This window comes from Tachypleus tridentatus, chromosome 8 (genome assembly GCF_004210375.1).
Source record: "Tachypleus tridentatus isolate NWPU-2018 chromosome 8, ASM421037v1, whole genome shotgun sequence".
Taxonomy (NCBI): domain Eukaryota; kingdom Metazoa; phylum Arthropoda; class Merostomata; order Xiphosura; family Limulidae; genus Tachypleus; species Tachypleus tridentatus.
Window position 1 is genome coordinate 28581341 of NC_134832.1, and position 13119 is coordinate 28594459.

General features: G+C 32.7%; 1 protein-coding gene across 4 annotated transcripts in view; it reads right to left on the reverse strand.

The window, feature by feature from the left end:
- The window catches only part of LOC143222053 (uncharacterized), a 114726-nt gene extending 107219 nt beyond the window's left edge, over nucleotides 1-7507 (reverse strand). The window contains exons 1-2 of one of the 4 annotated variants that reach the window (XM_076447900.1): nucleotides 7489-7507; nucleotides 5438-5639 (exon numbers count right to left, since the gene is read on the reverse strand). The gene's annotated coding sequence lies outside the window, so the exon portion shown is untranslated. Of the gene's footprint in view, nucleotides 1-5437; nucleotides 6175-6867; nucleotides 7222-7488 lie in introns of those variants that run through there. The other 3 variants (XM_076447899.1, XM_076447901.1, XM_076447903.1) reach the window with 3 other exon arrangements.
- Between the last annotated feature and the right edge of the window lie 5612 nt (nucleotides 7508-13119).

Genomic DNA, 13119 nt, shown 5'->3' on the forward strand with positions numbered 1-13119 from the left:
CCAAGATGTGTTATAATACGATTTCCTTAGATGAAGAAAGAATTAAGTAAAACTGAAACTAAAAAGCTTGTTTACTTCAAAATATTGTATAAATGGAGGAAAAAGTAGTAATGACATTTGATTAAACTGGACAATATAGCTTATCTATCTAGTAGCAGTAAATAACTAATTAGAACACAATTGATATGATTTAATCAATGTTCTCTAATAAGAGATGTATATATTCAAGCCCACAACGTCCATACACACAAAATAAACTGAGGAAAAAGGAAGGGTTATTGAAACTCACGAATTTAGCATTCTACATCCCAAAAATGTTACATAAGACTCACTGAGCACTATCATAACATCTGGGATATCCAAGTAAATAAATTTTATTTCAAAAGATAAAACTACTGAAAAGGAAAGTATGTTTGTAACGGGGTTCGAACCTCAGCGAAAATTGCGAATAGATTGCTGTATGTACGTACTAGGTAATACCAGAGCTTTAGTTTTTAAACGTTAATCAGTTCAACCATGTCAAAATCGTGCAATGAAACGTTATTTAAAACGATTTCAACATTTAATGAACCATACAATAATTCAATAAGTGTTTCGATTAACATCTCCAACTTCATTCATCAATGAATGAAATTTTATTTAAAGGACACATCGCTGTTTTAACATTTTGTACTGAGCTAATAATTACCTAAATCAAACAAAAACATCTTAGATTAAAAAATGGAAGCCAAAAAAAAAGTTAAGCATACGATTTAAAAAAAAGAAATAAAATCAAAATTGGTAGCCAAACTAGTAGCTGCAATAGAAAAGAATTTTACATCAAATATTCATTTGTTAGTTAGCCAGGTCTCATTTTTTGTTTAACTTGAAACACTGTAGTGGGTAAACCACAATATATGGCATCACTAACAGATGAAGGAATTTGTTGCAAAATTGCTATCAATAATAAGTGCAGTTTGGCCGCAAATTTTAATTTCACGTCTTCATGTTTGGCTGCCCCCCCCTATATACAAGGATGTTTTTTCCTTTTATTAGATATGAATTTATCAAAACAAAGTCATAGCTAGTAAGAAAGTAATACACGATAGTAACCAACATTAGCTTTAGGATTGCTACTTTTATTCGGTACGTATGTGGGGGTAGTTTTCCCTATAAAATAGTGAGGACAGCTTCTTTTATAGTAACACTATGGAATCTAGATAAACAGTTTGTCATCACCCCCATGGATTCTGTATAACGGTATAAAGAATCATTATTTACGCTAACTATTTAAGCTAATATCACATGACGCTAAGCGCTGTTTAAGATAATTTCATAAAAAATGAGCAAACTTGTGCTTTAAAATGTAGCAATGAGTATTAAATAACAACCATCCAACCGTATGATTATTTTGAAAACTTAAACTACAAAATGCTAATCTACTTGTCTAGTCTATTTAATACTTACGTATCTGCATGTGCTTTCATTACATAGTTTTGTTGCTCTAGATTAGTTGTGTTTAATCAGACTGAAAAAAAAAAGAAGAGCGATCCATTTTTACGTTTAAGTGAAGCAAGATATTTTAGACCTATAGCTTATGCGACTTTACGTAGGCATACGCAAAAACATGTCAATATTAAAAAGTGCTTTTGTTTTTGTTGTCGTTTAATAACTTTATGAGAGTTATATTTAAACCAAACTTGACATATAACTAGGTTGCAAAGCTATCAGTGCGTTATATTTGAAAGAAAAACCATCAAAGTTAGATACGTTTGTCTATCAAATAAACTTTAAAGTACTTTCGATGAGAATAAAAAAAAATCACTTAAAATCTGATTTTACATTTCGTGTATTTCAGGATGAGTTACCTTGAATTTAGAACATGAAGTAAGGATAAAGTAAAGCACATCCACTGAAAATATGTAGTTTGGATCAACATAGTCAGAGCTACAGAAAAGAGGAATTATCTCTAAACTATCACACCTGTCAATAACACTCGGTGTGTCCTGCATTAGGTTGTTTTGACCACTCAGCAAGCCTACTGTGTCTTAACCTGACCTTACAATTCGAATTAAAGTTCATCTTATACGTACTGTAGTTTCTGGAAATATAAAAAAAGGTTTAGATTTTCTTCAACTAAATTCATTGATAATGTGAAAAGTGCTAATAAATTTGATCTCAATTAAAATAATGCTGTTACAGTAAATAAAACCTGCTTCATCCACTGGTGTTATCAAAAATCTTTCGTGTAGTTAGTTTTTTTTTCTTTAAACAGGCGATGAAACATTAATTCTATAAGGTAGTCCTTTAATTTTACATTTCTCTAAATTTCGCGGTCAGCATTATGTCCGAGTTATAACACTACAATTCGAGGTTTTGTTCCTCACCGTGAACATAATGCAGATAGGATTTACAATTAAATATTTTGATATGCACGTTTCTTTTAGTTAACTATATTAAAAATTATATATACGCAACTTACATGTAAATTTGTATTGCGAAATTCCCGCCTATTCACTGCATTTGAAGATTGAGTCTACGAACCAACAATGTATACATGTAAATACCAGCATTGTTGTCTTAGCTAAACGTTTAGATACTCTTCTCTCAAGCTTAAACCAAACACGACACGCCATGAGACAATGTACAACATACACACAGTTAGGCTGGTATACTATAAACTTCGTAAGCCATAACTGCGATTAACGCTTATTAAATCGAGAAACTTCAGATAGTTGACCAGGAACCTTTATAGATTTCGAACATTACAAAAAAAGTTTAACTTCAGCGGATTAACATCGGACATTAGTATTTTTACGAAGACATTATACAACTTAGTGGTAAAAACCTAACGTGCAGTCGGCTAAAAGCTAGCTAGCTCACCGTTAAGCGAATTATTTTGGATCAGATAGAAGACTCAACGTTCTTGGTAAGTTTGTACAACTCTTGTATATAAAAATTATTATTCATAATAACAGTTATTACAAATTGTATTATTGTTTGTACATTAAAACTATATTTACTAAAGAAAGCTGTATCAATCTTGGTGGCAAAAACAACAAAATTGACATTTGTACATTTAATTAACTTAATATATTACAGTTTAACTTAGTTTTATTTTAAGTTATAATAGTAACATAATAAATTGGAGGGTCTTCCAAAATAAGTTGTGTAACACAGTACAAGTACAACAGACGTAACAGATTTATTTAAACAAAGCTGCGTAATGAGTTACCTGAGCCGTGTACACCACAGCGATCGAATCCAAAGTTATTGCGAGCTATTAGGGCATTTATTAGGAGCAATACTTGGTATAATGGACCCCCTCTTTCTTTCTTTCTTTTTTTATACTGCGGATTTAAATATTTGGACATTATAGGTAATTAACAGACTATATCCTGAAGTTTACATTTCTTTGCCCTAATGAATGTTATAAATTTTTTAAACGTCTAAAACTTATAAGTTAGAATTATTAATTGAACAGGTGAAAATTACGCTTTAAAATTCCTGAAGCTGATACAATAAGCTACCTCAGGCTGGCTAGTTCAATGTTGTACAAGAAGATAGAAAGGTTTGGTTCGCTTCTTTATTGGCTTGAAAGACAGCCTACACAATGAGTATATTGTGTAGGCTAATAGAAAGTTGAGTAACCGGTTACAAGGTCATTCAGCAAAGTGTGTGGATGTTTTATATTTTCTGGCGGATTAAATTACCGCTAATCTTTGCTTTAAATTTCTGAATAGAGATGTGTGCAATTAAAAACCTGGGCAATTCATATATTCTTTAATACTCGTTAATATAGTATTTTTCAGAAAGGGCCGTCATTAATCCCGACCATTTACATTTATAATATATAAAATTATGTATTCTTAAAATAGCAAAATAAACAATTAGTATTATGCGGAGTTTACGATAATTAAAAAGGGTTGAAGTACTTGGGAATACGTTGCTGGGATAATTAATGCAAAAGTACATTAGAATTAAACTATCTTCTAGCAGATTCATCCGATGCTATTATTTAATAGTTTTAAGTTTTCACACACACACACACACCTTATTCAGATTCAAAAGAGATTTTAGCGTTAGTTATATCTGTATACAGGTGTACCTACTTTGACATACATTTATTAAATAATTTGATATCGACAACAAAAAGAAAAAAAGCAACCGGCAAGGCTCTAGAAACATAGTTCGATATAAAATACTAAATCCACTTATTAAACGTCCGAGAATAACGGATTAAAGTTAACCCACTCTCTTAGCGATTACCACATAACATTTAGTTTAATTTACTCGTTAGAAATTAAAGATATGTTACTTGTAGTGTTTACCCCTTTTGTTTAAAATTGTAGCACAAAGCTATGCAATAATTTTTGTTTTTCCCGTTCAGCTGTCTTAAGTTTTGGAGAAAGGCATATGACAATATTATCAATTATGGGATAATGGAATTGAAAGTCATCTCTACGGTGCACCACGGCCCTAAGCAAGGAGAACGTATTCGTTGCAACCAGTTTTCACAACTACAGTTCGAGCACACTAACGCCAAACCACTCTCGCCCATTACCTATTTGAAAATAACAAGACTACTCTTAGTATTCACAAGGAAATAAACATTAAATATCTAAAGTACTATTAAATATACCATACTTAAATACGGTTTTTTTAACATTTAGAGACAGGCATCACTTTTTGGAGATTAAAGCATTAAAAGTACTTTTTGGTGTTTAGATATCTGAGAACAATGATTAGTTTGCTTCCTTTAGCGCTTACACATCCGAGAAAATCGAAAATTTTCGTATCTTGAAAAAACGTTCACATCGTATGACGTTTCAGTTTGATCCAGAGATAATAATTTACGTTTAAAATGTTTCAGTTTCTTTGATTGAATTTTGTAAAAACTTGATATGCTATAAAGTCACATGCATTAAGTATTGCGCAAATGTTGTTCGTAAATGCGAATAACACTTTTTGTGCAAAGTATACAAATGATTACAAACACGTTTAAAGAGAACGCATTTGAAAAAATATAATTAAAGTAAAAACAAACAAACAAGATGAAAACTTACAAGCGATTTTTCCAACAGTCGTCTAGTTTAAGCCTATCGTTACAATTGGAGACTAAACTGTTCTAAACATACATAACACATAACGAATATCAAAGATTTAACAATTTAGAGCAATATATACATGTGACGAACTTACCATCTAAAATATTCCTTTGCATATAAAATAATCTGCAAAATTATTTATTTCACAAATTAAGCCACCTCTAAAACTAAGAGAGGTATGCAAGTACGTGATAATTCGACAACTATTACCCAGTTAATTTTCCTCCCATTTCGCCAGACTTTAGATCGGAGACTTGTATGAACTTAAAAGTGAACTCTAATCTTCATCTGATGCTACGTTACTTAAATATATTATAAATATCTACGTAAAGATAAATAAAAATACTCACTGAAGTTAAGCCTAAGAGTACTGTCACTTCAGCCTTAGCGGTAAATGTCCTGTCTAATGAATTGTCCGTGTAGAATTTACAAAAATGTTTGACTTCCTAGGTTGACGTACGTTCGTATTGGAGTGGTTCTCACCGATGTGCATCCTCTCACGCTTTCGGCGTCTTTAATACCAGATTCTGAAGATTTTTTCTTAATATGTAACTAAATCAAATAAAAAAACACTAAGCATGGTACATATACATTGCGGTATAGAATGCTAATTCAATAATTATTTTATGAAGAGGGAAAAAAAAAAACACCTTCAAAGTCTTTTTAAACGTTTCATAAGTAGTGGTTTAATCTACTCTGGAGACGCCAAAGTAAATAATACAAAACTACACGCATCCCGTCACAGTTTTATTTTCCACTTGAGCTACAACCATGATATAATTACGGGATTTCATTTTACTGCAGACAACAGAGAAACGAAATTTATTTATTTTTTCCTGACAAATGGTTTATCTGAAAACAAAGACAACTTCTACAATAACAATATTAAGGAAAGAACCCGCACTAAGAGCTGAATCAAACCGTATGTTAGGAGAATGGATCGTTCACTAAATGACCTCTACTATCATCATCCAGGAATCTTTATATAGGAAGCCTACGTCATGTGAGTTGGGGAACAGGTTTCTATACAGGTTTTGGCTTAATAGTTACTGGTATAGTAGCTACAAGGTCAACCAAGGTCCGATGAGCCTAGTTTGCCTACTTCTGTATTATACTCATTGTGACGACAGAATATTGGATTGGAGGCTGTTTATATTTTTCTAAGAGATATTTTTCAACTAAGTTCATTGAAAAGTGGCTTCGAAATGAAACTTAAATTATGTTACATTTGTTTTCCGGATCCAGCATTTTTCCTTAGGAGATTTGATCGAAAATTGATAGAAATGCGACTTCATATGAGGTCTGTATGCATAATGTTTGAGAAGGGGTTTCTAATTTGTGAGATCAAAAGCTAACATAGGTACAAATCACAATCAACATTCAAAAAGATGCTACAGGGGTCTGAGGGCATGCCTCCCAGAAATTTGTAAAAAAAAAAAAAGGTCAAATTATATCGAATCTGGTAGCAATTTTTACATGAAATATAGCTTACAAAATTGCACATCTGTTCACAAACATCCAGTGAAATTGAACAATTAATTATTCTGTTGTAACACTGCACCGGGAGCTAGTCTTAAATTAGCATAAATATATACATTTTACTACAGTAAAGTACTGTACTATCTACATACAAAGTAGTTATTAATTGTTAAATTATATTACTAATTTAAATAACTCTGTACTTCAATCATTACCTATCTTATACGTAAATGTTTGCACTACTGAAATAACAAGCTAGCATGCTTCATTCTTCTGAGGTACTTTTCCGTGAATAACTTACATAAAATTTTAGTGTTGATAGCAGTGTCATGAAGAATATATATTGAAACTACAGCATTCACTATTCTTTCGGCGATACCCAACATGGCCAGGTGGTCAGGGCGCCCGACTCGCAATCTGAGGGACGCGTCACACCAAATATGCACGCCCTTTCAGTCGTAAAGGTCTCATAATATTACGGTTAATCTTCCTATCCGTTGGTAAAAGAGTATTTCAAGAGTTGGCGGTGGATGGGAGCGACTAGTTGCCTTCCCTTTGGTCTTACACAGCTAAATTAGGGACAACTAACGCAGATAACTCTCGTGTAGCTTTGCGTAAAATAAAAAATAAATAAACAATTCTTCGAAGGACAGCAGATACCAAACGTTCACGTGAACATAAAGTTAGTGGCAGAATTTTTTTTTTCATACCCCACTGCGTAATTCCATCTACGTAAGTATAAACAAGAAACAACTAGTAAGTCAGGTTCGAAAAACAGCAGGTGTTTTTTGAATAATACTAGACAGACATCCGAGTAAAGTGTGTACTGACAGTGAATTTTTACTTTAGCACTAGATGAATAATACAGTAATATATCTGTTATTTTAAACATAATAGTACCAAGAAAATAATAGTTGCTTACCTTTGTAATATGTCGTAGCTCATCTTATAGTTTGTTCGTAGCATTAATATTTATCCATACTGCGGATATGATGGAGAAAATAGATCAAGGATAGCAAGGTTTAGCTAAGTGACACGAGTTTGTTTTGTTTGTTTTGGAATTTCGCACAAAGCTACTCGAGGGCTATCTGTGCTAGCCGTCCCTAATTTAGCAGTGTAAGACTAGAGGGAAGGCAGCTAGTCATCACCACCCACCGCCCATCCGTCACACCAAACATGCTCGACCTTTCAGTCGTGGGAGCGTTATCATGTGACGGTCAATCCCACTGTTTGTTGGCAAAAGAGTAACTCGAAGGTTGGCGGTGGGTGGTGATAACTAGCTCTCTTCCTACTAGTTTTACACTTCTAAATTAGGGACAGCTATCGCAGATAGCCCTCGTGTAGCTTTGCGCAAAATTAAAAACGAACAAACAAATCTTAACTTGATAGTTATGGAAAAAAATTTTAAAATATTTTATAAGTTAGTTTTCATCTTGGGTAAACTAAAACGTATTTGTTTTCAAATATTTCTATTTCATTATTTTAGTTGATTTTAGATGTAATATATGTACTAGTTAATACATCTTCAATGATTTATTTCATTCTACAGTGAAAAGTGTTGCAATATATATATATATATTGTTCGTTTGCTTAGAAGTAAGCACAAAGCTACCCAATGAGCTATCTGTGCTTTGCCCACCACGTGTATCGAAGCCCAGTTTACAGCGGTGTGAGTCCGCAGATTTATCGCTATCCCACATTGATACGTATAGTTATAGATATATATAGAACAGTTGTCGTTGGTATCTAATAAATGTACAACTTTTATTATATGAAAATTATTATTCTAAAGTGTATTTTTCGAAGATAACTTGTGTTATTCTATATAAAAATCTTATATAAATATTATTCGGACTGGTTGCTTTGGTATCTATTAATATGTCCAGAAAACGAAACAGAATGGGTATACAATGTTATTTTATGTTATTGTATTATGTTTACTATATATATGCATACTTTTTACATTTTTTAACAATTTGTTGGAAATGTCCTAATAATTGTTTTATTTTACTTTCAAGAGTAGAGAAAAAAGTCATGTAGTCTGTTATTAGTTTCATTTAAAAATTCCAAACACCTGAAGGAACTCGATCATTCAGTTAGTTATAGAGAAATATTGATTTTTAGTCATGACATTTCACATTTATGGAGCTTTATCAAACTGTATGCCTTTCAGTGGGACAGCGATATTTCTGCGGACTCATGCCGCTATAAACCAGGCTTCGATCCACGTAGTGGGCAGAGCACAGATAGCCCATTGGGTAGCTTTGTGCTTAATTCTAAACAAACGAACAAAATCAATGTGTATAAATAAATGTTAATTTTCTTTTAGTATCTTTTGGCCTTGTTTTAAAAATAACGTGTTAAAGTACAACCTTAATAAATAACTATGTATTTTCATAGCATAAACAAAACTGGAAAATAAAAGAATCATTATAATGCTAATATATTAAGTTATACAAAGAAAATAAATATTAAAACAAAATTAAACAGATTAATTAAAAATACTTACAATGTATTTTTTTTTAAATTGAAATGTTATTTTTATTTAAACTGAAACTTGTGATTCATGAATAGTTACTACAAAGTGTAACCGTTATACAACACTTTAAGTTAGTAGACATTAGTAACATTTTTAGATGCTATTGTGAATAATAATATTTATACACTTTGCAGCATACAAGATGCTCTAGTTCAGAGATAGAAGTTTAACTATGTTGGGATAATTTAAAGCAATTAACTTACGCCTTCAGAAACGTACTCTAAAAACTTCGCTGTTGTAAATGCTAGACCCATACGAGCTGCTATGTTTATGCATATTAATGGGCTAGGATTCTTCTGTAGTAGGTGTCTGTGACTCGTCGGCGATAAATTTGAACAATAGAGAGGCCAGCATATAACCAACTTGTTTTAAATTAATATATCCCAAAACAAGTCAAACGTATGTACAGAAATTCTTTACACGATAGAATATTACAGTTTTATCTGAGACTCTAAATAATTCATTTTTGTATCAAGTTCACACAGTTTGATTCAATTACTATAGAATCCAACTGCCAAGAGAAATTATTTTTCTGGTTGTTTTTTTTTCTTTTGCTGTGCAATTTAAAATAAATTCATTTACGTTACTCTGGGGTTACCACAGTTATATCTCGAACTTTATTTAATTGTTTTCTTTTTGTTAAAGTCAACAAAGATGGATTTAAATACTTTAGAATACTCTTTCACAAGATTAATTATTCTTTTTGTCGCTATTAAACTGTAAAATTTACTTTAAAACATCACTCGTTGCGGCTAATCGTTCACACGCAGAATAACTTCATATTTTATTCTTTTTTCTGAAAAAACTTCACTTGAGTCTTTTTTTTTTTACTTTAGAAATCACCCATCACGGCACAATACTCACTTAAATTAACGAGAGAAATACCGGATATTCTACTAACATGGTGTCAACGATGTTACTAAAACCGAACACAACAATCTAACTCTATATATAATACAGATTAACACCAAGCTACGTAATCAATATGTATTAACTAACGATTTTGCAAAAAACAACTTTGAACATTCCTGTCATTGGAAACTAAATAATCATTAAATATTAAGTTATGAAATAATTCTAATAATAACGCTTACACTAAACAGTCCTGTATATCCAACAGGATGCAGATTCTTATATGGTCTTTGACGTTCTCCATAAATATACAAATAGGATTTATTATTATTTACGATATAACAGAGTTGACAATTTGAACTAATATGAAATATAGTTATTTAAAGCTTTAAAGTGAATTATGGTTCTAGTGTAGGAATATATTACACATAACACTATCTTAGTGTGCCCTGGGTGACAATAAAGTTATTTCGTAAATTACGTTACTTATAACGACCAAACTAAATATTAAAGTTAGCGAAATTAAGTATACAATTCACGTAGTCGCGAGGGAACACTTCCATAACTTGATTATTGTTTCTCCTGAAGTTTCCGGGCCCGGCATGGCCAGATGATTGAGGCACTCGACTCCGAGGGTGGAAGGTTCGAATCCCCGTCACACCAAACATGCTCACCCTTTCAGCCGTGGGGACTTTATAATGTGACGGTCAATTCCACTATCCGTTGGTAAAAGAATTGCCCAAGAATTGGCGGTGGGTGATGATGACTAACTGCCATACCTCTAGTCTTACATTACTAAATTAGGGACGTCTTTCGCAGATAGCTCTCGTGTAGCTTTGAGCGAAATTTAAAAACAAACAAAAACCCATTGCGTGGTATTGTCCAATTGTGTGTATGTGAGGCTGCTTTACGACTATTACGTGGAACAGAGATATTTACATATTATTTTCAGCCAATGTTTTTAAGTTGTCAGCTGCAAAAAGAAGGAGAATTGAGTATGGACTTGTTTGTATCGTCACATTATATCTGCTAAAGTTCCATACTACAGAGTGGTCCAAAATTATTGTTTCTGTATTAAAATTTAATAATTAAATGACCAAAGAAATATCACCATGCAATTTTCCACACCTTTTAGCACATCTTAAACAGTTTTATTATGTTGTTTTTTTTTTTTTTTTTTTCACTCAGTGAGTTGTGTCGCCCCGTAAAATGGCAATCGTGGAAAAAAGTTCAATTCGTCGTTTGGCTTGCAAAGACCAAGCCAATGATTGTGGTGTAGTGTAATTATTGACATCAGTACAGGAATAAGGACATCTTAAGAATAATGTGAACATGTTGCAGCGAACGTATACTCAACACTGAATACCGGTTAGACGTGTCGAGAGCCGCTAATGGTACGCATGTAAACGTCTGTTGGTATGTGAATGGAAACTATTTGAGTTGGGCAATAACATGTTGAGAGCTGCATGGTTATATTTATTTAGTTATTTAATTATTAGATTTTAAAATAAGAAATATAATTTTGGACCGCCCTGTGTTACTGAGGGTTCGAACAATAAGTATTGTGAAGATCAGGTAACTGTGTGCTATATTTATATTTGTAATACCATTGTTATACATTGTTGCATCTAGTTAAGTACAGTTAGATGAATAATCAGTTTAAAATAAATATTTCGAGTACTAACGTAAAATAAAAAAAATGAAAAACACCCATAACCGTAAAATGTTGACTTGAATGATATTATTAGTTGCTTTTTAATATTTATCACATACAGTCCTTCGTATAAAAACATTTTGAAAGATAATTTTGGATTTATGAAATACAAACTGAAATACCTGCCCTTTGTTGGGGTTATTAATTTTTAAAGATGTGGAGGTTGATTCTATGATAAATAACACAAAAGTCCTGACTTTCACACAATATATTTATAACAGGACATATTATTACAATATTTGTTATTATCTCACCCAAAGTTTTATATACGCTTTAAAAACTCACTATGTATATATTAGGTTTTCCAGAAATAAATGTTGGAATTTTCAGGAAGACATTTATAAACTAAATATTGAGTAACTTATCGTTCGTGTTGTCGCTTACAAGGTGTCTGCTATTTCAACTGTCAGAGTAAATTACGCAACAACAAAGGCAGCATGGACAAGAAGGACTTTCGTTTGATTTTCCTCCACGACTTCAATCTTGGAAGAAAAGCTACCGTGTAGTTTCTACACGGAATATCAACCAGGCATTTGGCTCTGGATCTGTTACTGACGGAATATCAACCAGGCATTTGGCTCTGGATCTGTTACTGACGGAATATCAACCAGGCATTTGGCTCTGGATCTGTTACTGACGGAATATCAACCAGGCATTTGGCTCTGGATCTGTTACTGAACGTACACTTCAGCGTTGGTTCCAAAGGTTTCGACATGGAGATAAAAGTCTTGAAGACCAAGAAGGTCGTGGAAGGAAGCCATCCTTAGATGAAAACACATTAAGGGAAGCAGTTGAGACAGACCCTCGCACAATAATACATGAGTTTGCAGAAGAGGTAGGCACAAGTAAGTCAAGCATTGCCAACCACCTGAGTGCGACTGGAAAGACGAAAAAGTTGGATGAGTGAGTTCCGCATGAGCTGACTGAAGATCAACAAAATTGGCGTTATGAGACCTGTCAAGAATAACGCTCCAAATATTGAATGAATTGGGAATCAACGTTCTGCCTCATTCGCTTTATTTCCTAGACCCTTGCCCTACAGATTTTTATTCTTTTAAGCAATTTGACAACTTTTTGAACAATAAATGCTTTCAAAACTAGACAGCTGCAGAAGAAGCTTTCAGGGAGTTAATTGATCATAGAAACTCTGAGTTCTACAGCAGGGGCATTAATAGAATCGTTACATGCTGGCAAAAGTGCGTTGAAGCAGATGTTGTTTACTTTGGTTAAAGCATGTTTTACAACACTGGTTTATACTTATCTAAGCTTTGCAGTTCAAAAATGACATTTATTTCTGAACAACCTAATACTTAAAACATGGTATTCATTGTGCCGTGGTCAAGTTGACTTTGTAGGACGAGGTAGCGGCAAAATTATTGGTCGTAAGTAATCTTATTGTTACCCATTTTCAACATCCAACTTTTAATGTTCTTCTATACTGTTGATCT